The sequence below is a fragment of the Aquarana catesbeiana genome, linkage group LG06 (assembly GCF_042186555.1).
Source record: "Aquarana catesbeiana isolate 2022-GZ linkage group LG06, ASM4218655v1, whole genome shotgun sequence".
In the NCBI taxonomy this organism is placed as follows: Eukaryota; Metazoa; Chordata; class Amphibia; order Anura; family Ranidae; genus Aquarana; species Aquarana catesbeiana.
Genome location: NC_133329.1, coordinates 181,351,219 through 181,374,669, shown reverse-complemented (window position 1 = coordinate 181,374,669; position 23,451 = coordinate 181,351,219). Strand labels below are relative to the sequence as shown.

General features: G+C 44.6%; 1 protein-coding gene and 1 pseudogene across 1 annotated transcript in view; one reads left to right on the top strand and one right to left on the bottom strand.

Moving 5' to 3' along the window:
• The window catches only part of SHISA9 (shisa family member 9), a 1,737,042-nt gene that overhangs the window by 1,290,670 nt on the left and 422,921 nt on the right, over positions 1-23,451 (top strand). The gene's annotated exons all lie outside the window — the stretch shown is intronic.
• Positions 13,528-13,646, bottom strand: LOC141101946 (5S ribosomal RNA; annotated as a pseudogene).

The window sequence follows — 23,451 nt, the reverse complement described above, 5'->3', positions numbered from 1 at the left end:
GCCTTTCTGCCTGACCATGCGACTAGGAGAAAAGAAAACAATGATGCATATCTATACAAATATAAACATGCATCTTCATATGACCGTGTATCTTTAAGGGATCCTGTCACCTTATGTGATCACGCATTCTTATGTGATCAAAAAATTAAGCGTGTTTTGAGTGTTATATATACATATTTTTTTTAACACAAACATGTCCAAACATACTTTTTGTACACACATGCAAAAAAATCTCTCTCCTGCGCTTGGGTGGCTAAAACCTCAATGGTGATAAGGCCAAAAAGCTTCTGTGGTGTCTGCCGTCTTGCAGCCCTCTTCAGAACATTGGGTATTCATAGACTACAGAAGGATAAAAAGAAAAAGAGGGCGCACTGACCTAGTGCATTACCACAAAAAGCGTTTATTAAAAAGATAAAACAACAAATGGATACTCACAAAGGAGCATGTATGTTAAACATGAACAATAGCTGCAGGTACGCAGTAGCGTTTCTGGGGAGAACCCCTTTCCTCAGAGCCTAAGCGGGTGATTACCACCCGCTTAGGCTCTGAGGAAAGGGGTTCTCCCCAGAAACGCGTCAGCCATCGCCTCATCAATTGGATGTCCAGGTCCCGATTATGTTTTGATGTCCACTACTGCGTACCTGCAGCTATTGTTCATGTTTAACGTACATGCTCGTTTGTGAGTATCCATTTGTTGTTTTATCTTTTTAATAAACGCTTTTGTGGTAATGCACTAGGTCGGTGCGCCCTCTTTTTCTTTTTTTTATTTTTATCCTTTTGTACACACATGACCATGTATCTTTATGCAACCATTTGTTTAAGCAGCAACCTTGCATTTAAGCAGCACCTGTGCGTTTCAGCAGCAACTGTGCGATCTAGCACTGCGCGATCCAGCCACTATGTCTTTCAGCATCTGTGCATTTTAAGCAATATTAATAGTAAAAAGGTCAGGTCTGAGCATGTAGGCCCATTACAAAATAATCTAGAGTGGGTGACTGGGGACAAAGAGAAGGCAAATTTATTAAATACTTTTTTCAGCTCTGTGTATACAAAAGAGCATGAGGAAGCTTATGTCCATAATGGGGGTGGTAGTGACACAGCCTCGAATGATCCACAATGGCTCAAAAGTGATATGGTCCAGAAATATTTAGACAGAATAAAGGTGGATAAAGCACCTGGACCTGATGGCATCCACCCACAGATCCTAAAAGAATTGAGCTCTGTAATTTCAAAGCTATTGTATCTAATTTTTAGGGACTCATTAATGATGGGAATATTACCACTGGATTGGCGCAGGGCGAACATGGTGCCTATATTTAAAAAGGGATCAAAGTCTTTACCAAGTAACTATAGACCTGTTAGTTTAACTTCTATAGTCGGGAAGATACTGGAGCATTTAATAAAAGACCACATAGACGAATTCTTGCTGGAAAAAAAACATTTAAAGCAACGGACAGCATGGATTCATGAAAGACAGAAGTTGTCAGACAAACCCGATTTCTTTTTATGAAGAGGTAAGTAAAACCTTGGACAGAGGGGGGCTGTGGACGTGGTATACCTGGATTTTGCAAAAGCGTTCGACACAGTTCCCCACACGCGGCTCATGTGTAAGGTAAAGTCTACAGGCTTGGAAATATCAGTTTGTAAATGGATAGAAAACTGGCTAAAAGACAGAATTCAGAGAGTAGTGGTTAATGATTCTTACTCTGAATGGTCTAAGGTTATCAGTGGTGTACCCCAAGGTTCAGTGCTGGGACCCTTACTTTTTAATATCTTTATAAATGATATTGGGTCTGGGATCAAAAGTAAAATTTCTGTCTTTGCAGATGACACCAAGCTATGCAGTGGAATAACGTCCTTACAGGATGTCTCCAATTTACAAGCCGACCTCAATGCACTGTCTAATTGGGCGACTATGTGGCAGATAAGGTTTAATATTGACAAATGTAAAGTTATGCACTTGGGGGCTAAGAATATGCATGCATCGTACATACTAGGGGGAGTACAACTGGGGGAATCCATGGTGGAGAAGGATCTGGGGGTTTTGGTAGATCATAAGCTCAATAATAACATGCAATGCCAAGCTGCGGTTTCCAAAGCGAGCAAAGTCCTTTCTTTTATTAAGAGAGGTATGGACTCCAGAGAAAGAGATATAACTTTGCCCCTGTTCAAATTTAGTAAGACCTCATCTGGAATATGCAGTTCAGTTTTGGGTACCAGTTCCCAAAAAGGATATCGGGGAACTGGAGAAAGTGCAGAGAAGGGCAACCAAACTGATAAGAGGCATGGAGGAGTTCAGCTATGAGGAAAGATTAGAGGAACTGAATGTATTCACTCTTGAGAAGAGGAGAATAAGGGGGGGGGGGTATAATCAACATGTTCAAATATATAAGGGGTCCATATAGTGAACTTGGTGTTGAGTTATGCCCCGTACACACGGTCGGACATTGATCGGACATTCCGACAACAAAATCCATGGATTTTTTCTGACGGATGTTGGCTCAAACTTGTTTTGCATACACACGGTCGCACAAAGTTGTTGGAATTTCCGAACGCCAAGAACGCGGTGAAGTACACCACGTACGACGAGACTATAAAAGGGCAGTTCAGTACCAAGCACATAAGTAAATAAAATCAATAGTGATCCCGCGCTACAGCAATAAAGTTTTATAAAGTCCAAAAAGTGATGAATAAATATATATTATCAATAAGAAATGAATTAATAAATTGATCTAGGGACACTCGGAATAAATAGTAATAATAATAATAAAGAAGTCCATGTAGTGTTAGAAAATCCTCTTCTAATCAGGCATCTTTCTAATTAACGGTTTCTCCAAAATGCTCTCATAAATAGGCTAGGTTAACTGCAAATCCTTATGAGTGAGAGATATATGCAATCCAGAAACACCCTCCCCCCCCCCGCTCTTTGGGAGTGTGAGATCATTATGTGGATATAGAACATCCACTGCTGGAACGGAGGACCCCCTGGTGGTAGCTGTCGGAATAGCAGAAAGGATCTTTCAATAGAGATACATGCTGATGATCCAGGGAATTGAGGTGAGAGTTCTGTGAGCTCGTTTTCTGGATTGTATATATCTCTCACTCATAAGGATTTGCAGTTAACCTAGCCTATTTATGAGAGCATTTTGGAGAAACCGTTAATTAGAAAGATGCCTGATTAGAAGAGGATTTTCTAACACTACATGGACTTCTTTATTGTTACTATTTATTCCGAGTGTCCCTAGATCAATTTATTGATTAATTTTTTATTGATAATATATATTTATTTATCACTTTTTGGACTTTATAAAACTTTATTGCTGTAGCGCGGGATCACTATTGATTTTATTTACTTTGTTTGTGTGATGTGAACACTATTAGATCCTGCTGCAGACAGATTTCATTGCACCTTAATTGCACTTTATTGCACTTTGATTGTTCACCACAATTTTGACGTGGTTTTGTTTGAATATATTTGCATATATTATTGTATGGTATTTTCTTTTTTTATCATATCAGTCATTTTTGAACACATCACAGTAGCGCGAAGGCTTTTTATTCAATTATTCAGTATCAAGCGCAGCACCCTTTGGGCTCCTTTTGCTAATCTCGTGTTAGTAAAAGTTTGGTGAGAGACGATTCGTGCTTTTTCAGACTCGTGGTTTTCAGATCGTATTTCTGCAGTTCAGTTTGTGCTTGTGGGTTTGTATCTGGTCTTCAGTGCATGCAGCGAGTTACCATTGACTTTGTCATTGTGTTCTTGTTCGTTCGTTACTGATTTTCAGGGTCGCTCTTCACAGGCCTTGCTGTTCTTCAGTGCATTCTGTTACTTTGTTCTGAGCATCCGACTATTTTCTAGCCATGTTGCGTGTACATACTCATCGCAGAGTTTGTGCTGTGCAGAGGCTTGGTGTTGGGGTCCTGACACAAGCCCAGTCCATGAACAGGGTGAGGAGGAGTTCATGGACCAAGAATTGGTTGCTCCAGAGTGCCCAGTTCTGTCACATGCCTTTGCTCAGTGAGAATAATCCTGACGATTTCAGGAACTTTCTCCAGATGACGGACCCCGTATTTCACCGTTTGTTGGCTTTGCTGACCCCTTATATCAGCAGGCAGGATACCTGCATGAGGCAAGCCATCACTCCGGAGCAGAGGCTCGTCGTCACCCTGTGGTACTTGGCAAAGGGGAGAAGCCTGCAGGACCTCAAGTTCTCAACAGGCATCTCCCCCCAGGCTCTGGGGATCATTATCCTGGAGACCTGTTCTGCCATCATTCAGGTCCTGCAGAAGGAGTATATGAAGATTTTTATACTTTAACATCACATTTTATTGTATTTAATGTTTGATAATATATTGTATTTCTTTCCTCATTCCCTAATTACCATGATTGTAATATGCTGTGAATGTCCCCTTTGTCCTTCTCCTGGGCCTATATTCACCTCGTGTAGTCACTTAACAATGTATTTTGTCAGCTCCATTGTAGTGCTTTACCCTAAACACCCCCTAAAATGTGTAAAAATGTGATTTGTGCTTTAAATTCAGGCAGAGTGCCAGATGTATTTTTTTCTGTGAGAGTCTTGCAATGCCTCATGGGACTTGTAGTTCTGCAACAGCTGGAGGTCCACTAATTTGCATATCCCTGTGATAGGTGGACCTTATACCTTTGTCTTTAAATACTCCCTACAACAAATGTTATACTGATGTTGGCCAAGAATGTTTGTGTCTAATTTGCTCTCCATGTTTATGTGCAAAATGATTAATTTATTTTTCTTGTTTGACTCCACAGTTTCCTTCCAACCCACAGGAATGGCAGACTGTGGCATCCCACTTTGCCCAGCGGTGGGACTTTCCTAACTGCGGAGGGGTAATTGATGGGAAACACGTCCACATCGTCCCACCACCCAACTCGGGGTCATACTATTACAACCACAAGGGGTTCAATAGTATTGTGATGTTGGCGGTGGTGTCGGCTACTTACGAGTTCCTGTATGTGGACGTGGGGAAGAATGGACGAATGTCAGATGGTGGAGTCATCACCCAGGCGTCTCTAGAATGGCAGCTTTGACTTGCCACCTCCCGAAGACAATGCGGAAGGACTCCCATTCATCTTCATTGCGGATGAAGCATTTGCGCTGGGGGACCATCTTATGCGGCCATTCCCTATGAGGACCCTCACCCCGGACCAGAAGGTTTTTAATTACCAGCTGGCCAGAGCCAGAAGAGTGGTGGAGAACATGTTTGGAATAATGGCCAGCTGGTTCTACCTATTTCTTACACCGATACACATGGCGTAATATAAACTCAATCACATCATCCTGGCTTGCTGTGTTCTCCACAACTTTTTAAGAAGAAATTCTGTGAACTATGCTGGCTCAGTTGGGCCTGAAGCCAGAATTAATCTCAATGAACCAACCCTGGCGGTGCTTGAAGCTGGCCGTCCTGGCTTGCCCCCCCCAGAGTGCCCGCAAGGTCCGTCTAAGATACATGGAATACTTTGCGGGTAGGGGGGCCATCAATATGCCAGACAATGTCTGAAACATTTTTTAAATAAAAAAATATTTTAAACTGAACAAATATTTGCTTAGATTTACTACTTGTCTTTCTTTTAGCTGACCCTGACTGAAATTTGGGGAGTCCTGAAAATGCCGTGATTGTGTAAAATTAGAAAGCATTGTTGGGTGTTATTTACTAAAGGCAAAGACACTTTGCACTACAAGTGCACTTGAGACTGCACAGAAACTGCACTTGTAGTGCAAAGTGGATTTGCCTTTAGTAAATAACCCCCGTTTTCATTGAAAACACCAACTTTACAACCAAAAGATGCTTTTGAGCATTGAAAGAAGAAGCCACACATTGTTGATTATCAATCTTTTTAATCAAAGCACAATCACATGTGCATTTATAAAAGGTTTTTAAAACAAACTAACATGTTTGTTGTATAACAATTTTTTAGGTGACATTAAAAGTAGAAATTTCCTTTTAAGGTAAAACAGGTATGTTTAATCCAACAATAAATACACAACTCTGGAACTTACAAAATTCAACTTTTGTAGAAATTGAAGGCAATATCAGACATTATTATATAGTATTTATAAACTGTGTTTGATATTGCGTTCAGCAGATGGGGTGAAGTCACCCCTGGAAAAGCCAAATTTTGAAGATGCACACAAATTGCCGAATGTCAACATGTGCTAGCTGGCATCATGGGGGATCAATGGATGTGTTTTGTGGGTGCAATCTCTTCCTCTCAGCTACTTTATTATTGAGGAAGGGGTTGCACCCCCAAAATGCATACATTGATCTCCAGTGATGGCAGATAGCACATGTTGACACACTGTGTGCATCTTCAAAATTTGGCTTTTCGAGAATATGTCAAAAAATGTGCAAAAAATTTTCAGGCAAAAAAAGCAGAAATAATTAGGGGTTTTAAGGGGTTTTAAACTCTCCCTAAAACATCAATGATGTTCTTCATTTTGTTTTGAACATCAATGATGTTTTGCTTGATGTTTTCCAAGTCCCTATTATACCTATGATCTCCCCGATCAGGATCTGGGCACTTTCACTGGTGAAATGACATTCATCCACAACATCACGATCACCTAAAAATATAGAAAAAAAACACACCATGTATTATAAATATGCCGTCATCCATCTCTTACCTGAACCTGTGGTCGCAGACACTCACCTGTTGTGGTGACAATTTCCACCATGTCTCCCTCCTCCTCCTCCTGTTGTGTTTGTGGGATTTCCCCTTCTTCATGAGGTGGGGGGTCCATGGTCTCCTCTGATGAGTGGTGTCCTCCAAGTCTTTTCCCCCCTATGTAAACAAAAAAAGGTATACTTAGCACAGAGATATTTGATGGCAGAAATAGGAATATGAATCATTGCTTGGAAGTGGGGTACAATTGTCTGTTTTGGCAGAGTTCCGAGAAGAAGAAATATTTTTTCACTTTGTGAAACTTGAATACTTACCTGTTTTGTACAAGCTTCACAGATGGAGACACCCCTGTAGTATACACTGGAGCACCTGTGTGGGCCCCCTAATAAAAAGGGTGTTCTGGTGTCCCACACTAGTGCTCCAGCGTCCAGATGCGTAAACAGCTGCTGAGTGTCCTCTCCTTACACAGAATCTAGTTTGCATTTGATTCTAGTTACAAACCCATCTAGACAACAAAATTATTATAAGAGAAGTAGGCCAGAAAAAATGTATTGAAATGCATCTGGACAAACCATGGTGTTTTATTGGCTGAACGAACAATGTTTCCTATGAACAAATAATGTGTCCATGAACATGAAAGTTGCCATTTTAAACTGTACAACAGTAAAGAAAAGCACATGGAGCAGCACGAACGTAATAAAAAGAAAGAATAGGAACACAGGACAACTACTTACTTTTTTGCAGCACTCTCCTGATCCTTCTATACTGATCATGCTCCCTGATTTTGAGGTCTGACCACCGCTTCCTCAGTTGATCCTTGGATCGACGTACCCCAAAATTATGGTGCAGACTCTTCACAACTTTAGTCATGATCTTGGCCCTTCTGACTTTGGGGTTGGAGTAAGGTCCATACTTCCCATCATAGTCGGCCCTCTTCAGTATGTCCACCATCTCCACCATCTCAACAAAGGACCTATTTGATGCCTTAAATCGTCTCCTCCGGGATCGTGACGTTTCTGGCTGCATTTAAACTTGGGCCTATATTGGGACAAGATTAGGAGACTTTAGCCTGACATTATGGTTTTTCTTGTGTATTGCAGATAAAATGGATGGCTTCAATGACCACAATTTCCTCCCCCTGTTCATAGACAAATACAGGGAGCTACCCTATCTGTGGCAGGTGAAACACCCGCATTATAATCATAAACAAAAGAGGCAGGCAGCGCTGGAGAAACTGCTGGAGTTGGTGAAGCTGGTGATCCCCATGGCAACCATCCCCTATTTAAAAGCCAAAATTGGTGGCCTGAGGAGCACATATCTTAGGGAGCGCAAGAAGGTCCAGGATTCCGAGAGATCAGGAGCTGCAGCAGATGACGTTTATGTCCACAGGCTGTGGTACTATGAGAGACTGCAATTTCTGTCAGACCAGACTGAAGTCAGGGAATCCCTCTCAACCCTTCCTTTCACTCTTCCTTCCACCCTATCTTCCACCCCAGCTGAGGCTTCTAATGTCCAACCTGGGACTTCCAGCCAGGAAGAAGTGGAGGAGCCCAGCTGGAGTCAGATATAGCATTGTTCTCCAGATTTCTGGTCAATAAATAAATGATGTTTACCAGTTGTTATTATTGATTACTAATTGCTGATTTAATAAAGTGTTTTACATATCAATAGACAGTAGTGGGCAAAAATAATTGGGACAAGAATGAAAAATGCTGGGCTCAGAATGATAGTCTGTTATATTTGTTAACATTCAATTTGCAACAGTCATGAGCTGAAAATTGTGTGTGATTGATGAAGAAAAAGCTAAAACTATGTCCCTTTTTCATACACAGGAAGACCTCAGCCAGGAGGAGGCTGTGGAATGTGGCACATAGGAGGAGGCTGTGGAATGTGGCAGCCAGGAGGAGGCGGGGGTTAGTGGCAGCCAGGAGGAGATGGGGGTAAGTGGCAGCCAGGAGAAGCCGGGCCCAGTAGGAGCCTCACAGAATCCCAGGTTCCTCCCCTCCACCTTCCAAACAAAAGACCCAGGAAGGGGAGTAACGTGGAGGATTCAGCACTCAGGCTGATTCAGGAGGCTTCTGCGTCCCTCAGAGCAACCCCCACTCGTGAAGAGGCCTTTGCCACCATGGCTGCCACAAAACTGCAGGACATGCAGGAGGGCCAATGCCTCATGTGTGAGGACATCCTTTATAAAACATTAACTAAGTGGGTGAAGGGCGAAATCACACCCAAAACCCACCTGTGTGAGTTGGACCATCCTCCTCCTGCCACAACTCCACCACCACAGACACAGCGTGGAAGGAAGACCAGAGAGTGATGGCCTGGGTTCAGTCTGGTCTGACAAAAGATGCAGGCTCTTGTATGACCACAGCCTGGGGACATACATGTCATCTGCTGCTGTTCATGATCTCTTGGACTTCTGGACCAGATTGTACTCCCTTATATATGGACTCCTCAGGCCACCAATTTTGCATTAAAATAATTGCTGTGTGCCCTGGGGGCCAAAGGCTTTGCCAATTTCTGCTGTTTCTCCAGCGTTGCCTCCCTCTTTGTTTGGTTATGAGCCCTTAATACATTTTGGGTTTGATTTATTATACTCGCCTATGTGTGTTTTCCTTCAAAAAGGACAGTTTGTTTGTGAGGAGGCAGGTACATTTCAAAAATACAATGTGAAATTAACAAGAGACACCAACACCAAACAATCTCCTTAAGATTAAATAATACAAGATAATAATGGTGTTGTGGTAACTTGACACACAAAACACACCCAAAATATTCTGGAGTGAAAAAAAAAAAAATAATAAAAATAAAACACAAGATCAGGCTTGTACAGGGCATAATTCTTTTTACGGTCCACCCAGAGGACAAGGGGGCACTCTTTACGTCTAGAGGGAAAGAGATTTCATCTCCAAATATGCAAAGGTTTCTTCACAGTAATGCCCTGTACACACAGCCGGACATTGATCAGACATTCCGACAACAAAATCCATGGATTTTTTCCGACATGTGTTGGCTCAAACTTGTCTTGCATACACACAGTCACACAAAGTTGTCGGAAAATCTGATCGTTCTGAACACGGTGACGTAAAACACCTACATCGGGACTATAAACGGGGCAGTGGCCAATAGCTTTCGTTTCTTAATTTATTCTGAGCATGCGTGGCACTGTGTGCGTCGGATTTGTGTACAAACGATCGGAATTTCTGACAACGGATTTTGTTGTTGGAAAATTTTATAGCAAGCTCTCAAACTTTGTGTGTCGGAAATTCCTATGGAAAATGTGTGATGGAGCCTACACACGGTCGGAATTTCCGACAACAAGGTCCCATCACACATTTTCCATCGGAAAATCCTATCGTTTGTACAGGGCATAAGAGCTGTGAAAATGTGGAATAGACTCCCTCCAGAGGTGGTTCTGGCCAGCTCAGTAGATTGCTTTAAGAAAGGCCTGGATACTTTCCTAAATGTACATAATATAACTGTGTACTAACATTTATAGGTAAAGTTGATCCAGGGAAAATCCGATTGCCTCTTGGGGGATCAGGAAGGAATTTTTTCCCCTGCTGTAGCAAATTGGAGCATGCTCTGCGGGGGGTTTTTGCCTTCCTCTGGATCAACTGAGGGTATAAAATTGGGTATATTGGATTGTAAGATATTTTTTATTTTATTTATTTATTGTTTTAAGGTTGAAATGGATGGATTTGTGTCTTTTTTCAACCTGACTAACTATATAACTATGTAACTGTGCGATCTTAACGACTGTGCAATTCAGCATCTGTGTATGTTAGCAACTGTGTGATTTCAGCAACTGTACATATCAGCATCTGTGCATACTATCAACTGAGTGATTTTAGCAACTGTGCATATCAGCATCTGTGCGTAATAGCAACTGTGTGATTTTAGCAACTAAGCGTATCAGCATTTATGTGTATTTACCAACTGTGCAATTTTAGCAAGCACCTGCTCAACTGCAGTTGGTCCTATACTTATACCTGTAGGATACCAAGCACATATGCACTATGCTCAAACTAATGATTGGCTGGCAAACATTCAAGGGTACACCCTTTATCACAAGGATAGAGAGGGTAAAAAAGGGGGAGGGGTATGCTATATATATCAAGAATAATGTACAAGTGAATGTGAGAGATGACATCACTAAGGGAGCTAGGGAGGAGGTGGAATCCTTGTGGGTGGAGCTCCAAAGGGATGAAGTTAAAGGGAAATAATACTGGGAGTATGCTATAGGCGCCCTAACCTGAGGGAGGAAGGGGAGACAGATCTCATATCACACTTTGGATTAGCAGCAAGAATGAGAAGTGTTATCATAATGGGGGATTTTAACTATCCAGACATAGGGAGGGAACCGCGCATTCATCTAAGGCTTGCAAGTTCCTAAATGTCTTGCAGGACAATTTTATAGGTCAGATGGTAGACGCACCAAGTAGAAATAAAGCGTTACTGGATCTACTGATTATCAACAATACAGACCTGATCACGGATGTGGAAATATGGGGCAATTTAGGTAACAGTGATCACAGGTCAATTGGCTTCAGTATACGTCACTCAAATAGGAAACATAAGGGGAATACAAAGACACTGAATTTCAAAAGAGCCAACTTCCCTAAACTACGAGCCTTGTTAGAAGGCATAAATTGGGATAAAATCTTAGGAACAAAAAACACGGAGGAGAGATGGGTTTGCTTTGAGAGCATATTAAAAAAGGGCATTAGCCAATGCATCCCATTGGGTAATAAATTTAAAAGCGCAAACAAAAGTCCTGGATGGCTTAACTTCAATGTAAAAATGCATATAAAAGCAATGGAGAAGGCCTTCAAAAAATACAAGGTTGAGGAATCATCATCAGCATTCAGACTTTATAAAGAATGCAACAAGAAATGTAAGGGTGCAATAAGGACGGCTAAGTTAGAACATGAAATACACATAGCGGAGGAGAGCAAAAAAAATTCCAAGAAATTCTTTAAGTATGTAAACAGTAAAAAAGGGAGGACAGACCATATTGGCCCCATAAATAATGAGGAAGGACATCTGGTTAAAAAGGATGGGGAGATGGCGAAGGTATTGAATTTGTTCTTCTCCTCAGTCTTCACAAGGGAATTGGGGGGCTTCAGTAACCAAAACTGCAGTGTTTATCCTCATGACATATCACAGCAAGCGCCTCCATGGTTAACAGAGGACAGAATTAAAATTAGACTTGGGAAACATTAATAAATCACAGGGACCAGATGGCTTGCACCCGAGGGTACTTAGGGAACTCAGTCAAGTATTTGCCAGACCATTGTTCCTAATTTTTACTGACAGTCTACTGACTGGAATGGTACCAGCTGATTGGAAAAAAGCCAATGTAGCGCCAATATTTAAAAAGGGCCCAAAATACATCCCTGGGAATTACAGACCAGTTAGCCTAACATCAATAGTATGTAAATGATAAGGGACTATATACATGATTTTAGTAATGAGAACGGTATCATTAGCAGTAATCAGCATTAACCTTCTATGAGGAGGTGAGTTATATAGCTATAAAGGAAGGCTCGTAGAAGTGGTGTATCTGGATTTTACAAAAGCATTTGCCACTGTTCCCCATAAACGTTTACTGTACAAAATAAGGTCCGTTGGCATGGACCATAGGGTGAGTACATGGATTGAAAACTGGCTACAAGGGTGAAATCAGAGGGTGGTGATAAATTGGGAGTACACGGAATGGTCAGGGGTGGGTAGTGGGTTCCCCCAGGGTTCTGTGCTGGGACCAATCCTATTTAATTTGTTCATAAATGACCTGGAGGATGGGGTAAACAGTTCAATCTCTGTATTTGCGGACCATACTAAGGTAAGCAGGGCAATAACTTCTCCGCAGGATGTGGAAACCTTGCAAAAAGATCTGAACAAATTAATGGGGTGGGCAACTACATGGCAAATGAGGTTCAATGTAGAAAAATGTAAAATACTGCATTTGGGTGGCAAAAATATGAATGTAATCTATACACTGGGGGGAGAACCTCTGGGGGAATCTAGGATGGAAAAGGACCTGGGGGTCCTAGTAGATGATAGGCTCAGCAATGACATGAAATGCCAAGCTGCTGCTAACAAAGCAAACAGAATATTGGCATGAATTAAAAAGGGGATCAACTCCAGAGATAAAACGATAATTCTCTCACAGTCTTGTAGACTCTGGTCCGGGCGCACCTAGGGTATGCTGTCCAGTTCTGGGCACCAGTCCTCAGGAAGGATGTACTGCAAATGGAGCAAGTACAAAGAAGGGCAACAAAGCTAATAAAGGGACTGGAGGATATTAGTTACGAGGAAAGGTTGCAAGCACTGAACTTATTCTCTCTGGAGAAGAGACGCTTGAGAGGGGATATGATTTCAATATACAAATACCATACTGGTGACCCCACAATAGGGATAAAACTTTTTCGCAGAAGGGAGTTTAACAAGACTCGTGGCCACTCATTAAAATTAGAAGAAAAGAGGTTTAACCTTAAACTACGTAGAGGGTTCTTTACTGTAAGAGTGGCAAGGATGTGGAATTCCCTTCCACAGGCAGTGGTCTCAGCGGAGAGCATCGATAGTTTCAAGAAACTATTAGATAAGCACCTGAACAACCGCAACATACAGGCATATACAATGTAATACTGACATATAATCACACACATGGGTTGGACTTGATGGACGTGTGTCTTTTTTCAACCTCACCTACTATGTAACTATGTAGGACTGTCCCCCAACCTAAACAAAAAACAAACAAAAAAAGGTTGGCATATGTTGATACTATTTCCCAGGTAACTGAAAGAAAAAATTTTCCCTTCACAGATTTTTGGATATTAACCATAAACTAAGGCTCCGGCGCACTCAGCCTACAGCACCTGTTATTTCCAGGTGGTCTTTCATCCGGGTACTAACCAGGCCCAACCCTGCTTAGCCTCCAAGATCGGACGAAATCGAGCGCTATCAGGGTGATGGGGCCGTAGGCTTTGGAGTCAGACACATTGGGAATATAGAGCTTGAATTCTCTGTTTCAAGCCGATAGGATACTGCTTTGCAGCAATCTAGAATGAGACTGAGCATAAAGAGCGACCTCGAATGAAGCCACCATCTTTCCCGACAACTTCACGCAAAGTTGAATAGGAGAAAAACATCTTGCTTTGACTACCTAAATCAGTCCTTTATGGCGCTGATCTTAGCCTGGGGTACGAATACCCTTTTCTGGATGTACCTATGATCAGACCCAAGTATTTTCTTCATGTTTTAAAGAAGATTCCTTCTAGGTTGAGAATCTGACCTAGATATTCCAGGTAGTCGAATGTGGTGACCATACTTTTGGTCTAAGCGGGCTACCGACTGGTCTAACAAAAACAGATCGACTAGGTAAACCATAATCGATATACCTTGGGCCCTCAATCTGGCTAGAAAAGGAGCCAGAACCTTGTACTCGAGGTGTAGCAGCTAGATCGGAAAGCAGAGCTACACAATTAAAAAGAAGATTTTCCACTTTGAAAAAAAATATTACTAGTGAGCGAGGAAATAGGCATATGGAGATATGCATCTTCATGTAAAAAAGGGAGAGATTATATTCAGCAATTGAATTTTAGATTTTTGAGATCTAGAATGTCTATTTGGATGTAACCAAATCCCAATCTCTGCTCTTACATGGGGCCACCATGAACACTTTTTGCCATAAGATGATCCAGTGCTAGAGAGAAAGATTTCTTTTTCTCTGGATCCTTAGGAACATTTGATCTGAGAAAACAAGGAGACGGAAACTCTTGGAACTCCAGTTTGTACGTTGGAGCTATTGAGGAAGTCCCCCATGCGTCTTGGCATTCCTTCTGCCAGATCCCTGAGAACTGTAGAAGAATTCTCCCTATTGAGCAAGCAGGGGCACCTCCTCCATAAGGAGGCTACAGTATCTTGTAGGCTTCCTCCCTCAAGACCTCTTTTGTCCCTGGGGTTAATCTTGAGGATTACCCTTTGAACCTGACGGCGGAGGCTGTCGTGACTGCCTGGAGGCTGATGCCCCTGGCATGGAAGAAAGAACTTTGAAAAGAAAAACAGAATTAGTCTTTGCTTGAAAGGCAAAATTGGGTATTTTTCTTTTGCTAGAAATTATTTAGATATATCCAAAATATCCCCAGATAGCTGTCTTAGTCTTCAAAAGGGAAGACTAGCCAGGAGCTTCTTGCATGACACTTAGCGAAGGCGCAATCTGTCATAGCAACTATTGCAAACATAAAGCTGCCTCCTGGACCTGCTGAGCAGGATAACACCTGTTAAAATTGGTTTATCAACAATTAAGCAATTACTGTCAGCGCAGGCTGAGACACTCAACCTGCCAGAGAAAAAAAGTGCTATTTTTTTTTTATAGGAATTCCAACCTTTTATCCATTGGATCCCTAAGTATTTGAGTAATGTCTGCCGGACAAGTCAAACTTACTCACCAAGGATATAGTAGTGATAATTGCTGGTATACCCCGCTTAGTGAATTTTCTCTACCATAAGATAAAGTGTGAAAACTTTTTAGAAAAGAAAATAATGCTTATCTGGGTGATCCTCCAGATACAAAAAATGTTCCCAACATAGAATGGACAGTAAAAAGCATGCACAGCTTGAGGAGGCTTTAGCGAACCCAAACACTCAGTTAAGGGTACATAAATGTGGAGCTGATCATTCAGCAAGAAATTGTACCATCAATCTTACAGATTGTGAAAGCTGACTCTCTCACAATTGACACCTCAGAAGAGGAGTCATCAGCCTCACCACGGTCCCCTGAGGGAATCATCTTCTCCTGCCCCCAGTTCCTCAGTCTGAGGGTCTTAGGAAAATGGAAGAGAACGTGTCACATCTTGACCACACTGGGATGCAAATAACCCTTCTGGGATGCGATTAAAGTCGCTAAACTTCTTTTAAAAACCTACCATGGCTGAGGAAAAAGAATAAAATGAACAGGGGCTGCAGCATTGAAAACAGTTGCAAACATTTCATGGCCCTGATGCTCACTCTGACCAGCCACCCCCTCTCAGGGGAGGATGCCATTTGAAGAGTAGGCTTTCCAGAGCTTGAGGGAGACCCTTTTAGCTCCTTTTTTAGGGTTTCAACCCCCTTTCTGAATATAGCCCGACTCACAAAGCAGATGTACTACCAGAAGAAATCGCATCCATTGCTTGAGCAATAGCCAGCCACTGCAGCTGCTATTAACGCTCAGCCTGATGCAATAGAAAATGTGTCAAAAAAGAATGCTTGTGTTACCAACCTCTTTCTTGCCCCTCTACGCTCTTGTGTCCCTCTGCAGCTTGCAGCAATAACACTAGTACTTTTAAAAACACTCTTTCCTGCACTGGGCTTTGAAGGACGCCAACGCCGCACTAAGCCCCGCCCCCTCCACTCTTTCCTGCACTGGGCTTTGAAGGACGCCAACGCCGCACTAAGCCCCGCCCCCCTCCATCGCCTACGGCCCCCCTCCTCTATTTAAAAAAAGAGTTTTCCCGCGCGGGCCTCTGATCCTATGGGATCTGACAAAGAGGGGAGAAAATGGCGAGGAGAGCCTGAAAGCCACTGAGTAGAGCGGTGTGCCGTTCGTTTTTTTTTTTTTTTTCTAGTGCTTCTTCCTCTTGAAGAGGGGTAGCAAATGGCACAGGTGGGGGGCGTCTGGTGGGGAGGAAAACCCCCCCAGACTTTTCGGAGGTCTGCTGCTGGCTGGAGGAAATTGAACTGCTGCTCTGGACACATGGTGAGCTCTCTGAGGAAGCGTGAGAAGGTATGTGCTCTATACAGCCCTCCAGTGGTGACACATAAGCATGACAAAATTTGCTAGCTTAAAGGAGACATTCATAAGAAAATTCCAAAATTTCTTAGAAAAACTCCACATACCTTTCCCGCCGCAGGGTTTTCTGTGGTAAAACCAACAGACCCAATCTTCACCCTTCATGGTGGGTTCCGTTAAACCTTCAGGGGCTGGGGATCCTCAAAGAAACCCACAATCCTGGGCCTGTAATAGCACAACTGCCAGTAAAACTTTATGGCCTTACTACCAAAAGTACTGGATCCCCATGTCCAGCTCTCTAAAAAGAGAAGTGTTTACAGGCAAGACCTTGTTTCTTAAGACATGAGGCCCTGGTACCATTCAATTCGGCCTAAAAGACACTTTGAATGGATCCAGCTGCATGGCTAGCCCGAGCAAGGATTGCTCCAGTGGAGCTCAGCACAGCACAGCACATCTTTACTCGTAACCAATACCTTAGACACTGGCGAAAAAACGAGATACTCCCAGTAGTGGGAGGTGTTATTTAGGGAGTGCACTATATAGGGAGTGCACTTTTTATTTTAGGGCATGCCAGTGTCCATCACCTGAAGGTGGCCTATAACCCACATAGTAATTACTATGGCTCTGTGTCCCATGATGTACGGTAAGAAACACATTAAAGTGGTGGGCCCCTTAGCCATTTATCGCATAGCAATTGCTGTGCAGTAGAATAATTTCTGGCAATACTTGGAATCCACTTTTACTGGTCACATGTTGCAAGAAACTGCTGTACAATTACAAAAAAAAAACCGAACAGCACACTTTACAGCTAGTCAGCACTAAAAGATTATTTACACTTTTTTTAAGCATATTGCAAATGTATGGCTATACATGTATTAAGCAAATACATGTATAGCCATACTGCTGCTGAGCTTTTGAGAATGACTGCACAAATAGATTAAAGACTGGTCAGCGAATTCTTGTATGTAACTAAGCGTTGTCAGAGACTGCTCACATTTCACAGAAGATAGGCATAGGTCAGTGTGACGAACGCGGGTGTCAGATCCCTGCCCTTCTCGCTAACTTGCAACGAAGGACCGGCCAACCTCACACCACGCTGTCACTTACGTAACAATGCTGCTCTCAGCTGCGCCCAGCACAAAGATTTTCCAGCTTGCGGGACCACAATCTAGGTGCAAGCAGCCTGAGAGTGATTGTCACTGGGCTAATTACACAATTAACCCTTTAACTGCCACCACCCCCGGTTTAAAAGACCGAGCCGGGGGAGACTCATAATTTTAGCAATACCAACTATAATTTTAGAATAAGCGTCTGCCACACACACTGCCACCACAGACAGGTCTCGACTTGGCAGATGTTTCTTCTTGGATGGTAAAAGGAGAACTGCCCATTGTCTTGGCATCTCCTCTTTTCTGTCAAATCAAAGGGGGTGTTGACAGTGACCAGTAACCAATCGTCTGGTCATTTTGTTTAGGGGTTGGTTGCTGGGAGGTGTCTACACTCATGACCACGTCCCAGGTAGATTTTGTAATATATATTCATATATCTGCATCTATAGTGTTTACAGACTCCAAATATCCATATTATTACTCAACTTGAGATTTCCTTCAAAACAAGTCTAAACATGCAATATCTATAATGTATAGCCTGCTTTGGAGGAGTAAGTGGTACCAGTGGTTCCCCATAAGACCTGACATAGGGATGTCTGGACTTGAAATGTTACAAATTATCTGAGGAAACTAAATATGTCCATATTATGGCTGTGCTATTACTAAGTCAGAAGTTATGAAACATGCTGAAATTTCATACTTATTCCACTGAGGTGTATTCAGACAATTTACAACCGGGGCCCGTTAGGTCTCTGAATGGAGAGGGTGACAGTTTTATGACAGGCCTGAACGCTTTGCCCTTTCAACAGCAGTTTACTGACCTAGCCTGGTTCTGTTTTCTCTGTTGAGATAACCTTTTCTGTTGAACTTAAAAAGCTTTGAATTCCTAAGACAAGGGAGGAGGGAGTTCAGAGTTTTTTGTAATGTTACATGGTTAGCCAAACTGTCATGGCTACTTCCACACAAGATGGCAGCTAGCTACAGCTTTTCATGTCCCGTACGTGATATCGTTACACCTCCCCCTTAGGTGGTTGCATGGGAGGGAACTGCAATTTCCCTTCTGACGCAACCGACTCCTGCGGGCTCAGCTTGTCGTGACAGCCCATCAGCATTGCCATGGGCGCTGCCTTTTTTTTATTGCTGAAGAATTAGGCTCCACTGAAGTAGTTCGCCATTCTCCCCAGCAACACGATTTAGCCAGCTCAAGGGATTGTGATCCGTGATCACAGTGAAGTGCCGTCCATAAAGGTACGTTTGTAACTTCTGGAGAGCCCACACAATCGCAAGACACTCCTTTTCGATCGTGGCATATGCTACTTCCCTGGGAAGCAGCTTCCTGCTCAGGTAGAGGATGGGATGCTCCTCTCCAGCCTCGTCCACCTGGCTCAGGACTGCACCCAATCCAAAGGCAGAGGCATCCGTCTGCACAAGGAAACGGCAGGTGAAGTCTGGAGCCTGCAGCACAGGTGCGCTGGCCAGCGCCTCCTTCAAGGCCAAGACACCACCTTGGGCAGTTTCTTTTTGGTTAGGTCAGTCAGAGGTTTCGCCAGGCTACTATAGTTACATACAAATTTCCTATAGTAGCCAGCGGTCCCCAAGAAAGACATAACCTGTTTTTTGGTTTGGGGGGTAGGCCAGGCCAGGGTGGCCTCAACCTTCCCTGTCTCGGGTTTCAGGGTACCTCCTCCTACCTGGTGTCCCAAGTACTGCACATCAGTCATGCCAATCTGACACTTACTGGGTTTTACAGTCAGATTGGCAGCTGTCAGTTGGTCCAGGACCTGTGACAGGTGCACCAGGTGTTCTTCCCAGGTAGGGCTGAACACGGCGATGTCATCCAGGTAGGCTACGGCAAAGGTTTCCAGCCCCTCCACTAAGTCATTCATGACTCTCTGGAAGGTGGCTGGGGCATTATTCATCCCAAACGGCATGACGGTAAACTCGAACAATCCGAATGGGGTGATGAAGGCCGACTTTTCCCGAGCCTCACGGGCCAGAGGAATTTGCCAGTACCCCCTGCTCAGATCCATGATTGTTATATAATGGGCGGCCGCCAGCCTATCTAACAACTCATCAATCCGGGGCATGGGATAGGCATCTGCAGTAGTGATGGCATTCAGCTTCCGGTAGTCCAGACAGAACCTGGTCGTCTGGTCCTTTTTGGGGACCAAGACTACTGGGGACGCCCAGGCACTGTGGGACTTCTGAATCACCCCCAGCTGCAGCATTTCCTCCACCTCCCTTTTCATGTCAGCCAGCACCTCCAGGGAGACACGATAGGCCGACTGTTTAATGGGGGGATGTGCCCCGGTGTCCACCTGGTGGACAGCGAGGTGTGTCCTCCCAGGTTTTCCCATAAACCTGCTACCATGTACTGCCAGCACTCGCTTCAGTCCAGGTACCTGAGTGGGGGTAAGATTGGAGTTTATCAGGAGTTCTGAGTCTACCTCCCTGGTGTCTGCTAGCAGGTCTAGAAGTGGATCAGCCTCCTCAGGCTCTGGCCTGCTGCAGACCGGCATGACATAGGCCGTGCGCTCATGATGGGCTTTGATCATGTTAACATGAATGGCCTTCTGCCGTCTACGCCCTTCTCCCAACCTGACCAAGTAGGTGACATCATTCAGACGCTGGGTGATGGTGTACGGGCCTTCCCATGCTGCTTGGAGTTTGTTCTGCCGCAGGGGAAGCAGAACATACACCTTCTGACCAATGTCATAGGTCCGCTCCCTAGCATTACGGTCATACCACTCTTTCTGCCTAGTCTGGGCCTGGGTCATGTTCTCCTGCACAATTTCCACCAGCGTCTCCATTTTATCTCTGAATTTTAGGACATAATCCACAACAACAGAGACCTTTGAGTTGGCAATCTTGCCCTCCCAGGTCTCACGGATTAGGTCCAGGGGTCCTCTTACCCTCCGTCCGTACAAAAGTTCAAATGGCGAAAAGCCTGTGGACTCCTGAGGCACCTCTCTGTAAGCAAACAGCAGATGAGGCAGATATAGTTCCCAGTCCTTACCCTGGGAGTGCACAAAGGTGCACAACATTTGTTTCAAGGTTCCATTGAAACACTCGCACAAACCGTTCGTTTGTGGGTGATAAGGACTGGCCATGATATGCGTCATCTGTATTTTCCGACAGAGAGCTTGCATCAAGTCGGACACAAACTGAAGGCCTTGATCGCTAATGAGCTCAGCCGGAAATCCCACTCTTGTGAAGATTCCCAGCAAAGCATCAGCAACCTTGTCTGCCCGGACGCAGGAGAGAGCCACCGCCTCTGGATAAGGCGTGGCATAGTCGACAACTGTAAGGATATAACATTTGCCTGAACTGCTAGGGATGGCCAAAGGCCAAATGATATCCACTGCCACCCTCTTAAAAGGTTCGTCAATCATAGGCAAAGGTTTTAGCGGAGCCCTGTGTACATCCCCTGCCTTGCCAACTCGCTGGCAGGTAACACAGGACCGACAGTAGTCAGCTATGTCAGCGAGCATCGTAGGCCAATAAAAGTAATGTATCAACCGCCCTCCGGTCTTAGTGATCCTCAAGTGCCCTGCGAGGGGAATCTCATGAGCCACTTTTAGCAGCTATCCCCTAAATTGACTGGGTACAACCAGCTGCCTGCTACCTAGGTCAGCCTCATTCCCCTCTGCAGGCATATTTTCTCTGTACAGTTTACCTTTGTCCCAATAGACCTTTTGTTTGTCATTCTCTGCAGGGGGGCGATCAGCTAGACTCCTGAGCTGTGCTAGTGTTTGGTCTGTCTGCAGTGCTGTTTCAAAGGCGGAACAACAGGTCCCAGCCAGCAGTCCTGTGGCAAACATGGACGGCTGCTGAGGCTCAACAGAGGTGGAGTCCACTGGGTCAGAACAGGGAGAGGGCCCAAAGACCTCCTCCTGCTGTTCTGCGACCAGGGCCTGCACCTCGGCTGCCTTTGCAGCACTGCGAGTGACCACCAATACTGGCAATGCATCATCATCATTATCAACATCATCATTATCATCACATTTAACCTTTATCAGTTCAGCATCATTGGAACATACATCAGTTACCTTCACTAGCAAGGGGGCCTCCTCTCCTGTCTCTGAAGAAGGAGGACCTTGCACTTCCACTCCACCCTCCCCCTCCCTCTGTCCATCTACAGGTTGCCCAGATATTACCCCAACATCTGTAAACAGTACCTTGGTAGGTCCAGAGAGATCCGTGGGAGCATCCGGGGTGCTCTTAGCAGGGGCATAGTACGAAACAAGGGTACCTAAATCAGGACCCAACAACACCGCAGTGGGGATCTCCTCCGAGACACCCACCTCTCTCATCCCACTTCCGGCACCCCAATCAATGAAAACATAGGCACGGGGTACACGGGAACAGGTCCCCCCAACTCCGGTGAGGGTAGGGAACTTCTCTGGGATGATGTCTGTTTCTTCTATAACCTCTGGTCTGACCAATGTGACTTCGGTTCCGGTGTCACGAAAGCCTGTTACAGTCCGGTGGCCTACGATGACTGGCTGCAAGTTGGCATTGGTTCCGGGAGGTTTCCCACTGACGAGCAGCACAGCAGAAGGGTTGCTAGCCGGATGGCCAGGGGTTGTCATCTTCTTCTGCTCAGGGCACTGCGTCCTGAGATGTCCGGCTTCCCCACAGTTGTAGCATTTGTGTTTGTCAGTTAGGAAGGCCTTGGCTCCAGGAGCTGCAGGTTCCAGCCGCTGAGGAACTTGGTTGGTAGGCGGAGGAGGGGTTGCCGTATGTGATTTCCCTCCTTTCCAGCCATTTGGAGGAGCCTTGCGATGGTCAGATACCCGAGAGTGGATATAGGTATCGGCCAGTTCTGCTGCTGCTTTGGCAGAGGTTGGCTTTCGCTCCAGCACAAACTGTCTGATGTCTGTAGGACAGATGTGCAAAAGTTGATCTTCAATCATAAGATCTTCCAGGGATTCAAAAGAATCGGCTTTCAAGCCTTTAGTCCACTGCCGGAATGTGGTACGTAAGCGACCTACCACATCCATGTATGAGTCCCCAGGTCCCTTTTGCAAGGACCTAAAATGCTTCCGGTACACTTCCGGGGTTAGCTGAAACTTTTGGATGATTGCAGCCTTTAGGGCCTCATAATCGTCACACTGCTCCTCTGACAGTTCGACATAAGCATCCAGGGCCTTGCCTCGTAGCCCTGGCGTCAGGTACCGGGCCCATTGTGCTGGGGGCAGATGGTACTGACGGCAAGTTTTTTCAAACGACAGTAGATACACGTCAATGTCACTGTCCTTTTCCATAACTGTAAACTTGGCTGCAGGGGTCACTGGCAGAGAGGCATCCCTGTGCTCTAGGGATCCGGGGTTCTGAGCCTGTCGCTGCTGCTGGAGCCTAGCCATCTCCAGTTCGTGCCGACGATCAGCCTCCCTCTCAGCCTGCCATTGCTCTCGCTCAGCCCTGCGTTCCTCTCGCTCAGCCTGGCGTTCCAGAAACTGCAGGTACACCACAGGATCTGTCTCCCTGAGGTTTTGTAGAGTTTCTTGCATTTGAAGAGAGTCTATGATGGTTTCAGGCAATCTGATGCTGGCCTGCTCTTGTGATGGCTTAGAGGTAACAATCCGTGGTATTCCAGTGTCAGTCTCTGCTTGCCCATCTGGTGAGGCCGCCTCTGAACCACTGGGCTCTGGAGTAGCGGAAACCCTTTCTGGTCCAGTTTCCCCCAGGTTCTGGTCTGCACGGATATCAAACTCCTGTAAGGCATGTATCAAGCCTTCACGATTTTTGCCACCGACATCAATTCCTCTTCCTGTGCACTCAACAGCCAGTTCATTCTTGCTCATCTTTTATATGCTGATAACCCAGACATTTTGCAAGCAGAAAAGATAGAACAGAAAGAAGAGATAGGAAGAAGGTGTAGGAAGGAGCTGTTGCTGTATGTCTCT